Source organism: Odontomachus brunneus, unplaced genomic scaffold (genome assembly GCF_010583005.1).
Source record: "Odontomachus brunneus isolate Ranch 3 - 2012 unplaced genomic scaffold, Obru_v1 Obru_scaffold_152, whole genome shotgun sequence".
Lineage (NCBI taxonomy): Eukaryota > Metazoa > Arthropoda > Insecta > Hymenoptera > Formicidae > Odontomachus > Odontomachus brunneus.
Window position 1 is genome coordinate 491,800 of NW_022639602.1, and position 277 is coordinate 492,076.

The 277-nt window shown below is 24.5% G+C and overlaps 1 protein-coding gene across 3 annotated transcripts in view; it reads left to right on the forward strand.

Annotated features, from left to right (window-relative positions):
* The window catches only part of LOC116850689 (protein madd-4), a 253,077-nt gene that overhangs the window by 226,268 nt on the left and 26,532 nt on the right, over positions 1-277 (forward strand). The gene's annotated exons all lie outside the window — the stretch shown is intronic.

Sequence of the window (277 nt, forward strand, 5' to 3'; positions counted from 1 at the left end):
GTATATATAGTTATATATATAGTTATATATATATATATATATAAATATATATATATATATATATAAACATATGTATACAGAGTGTTGAAAAAAAAGGGTCATATATTTTGATAGCAGGTAGTATTGATCAAAACAAGAAGAAAAGATCTGATTAACATGAGTCCTAAGACTAATATATTCTAAGATACAAGCTATTTTGTTATTTGAGCTCTTTGTCATTTTCTTATTAATCGTGTCATCTTTAGAATGTAATGAACAAAGGAGTAGGGGAGAGTGG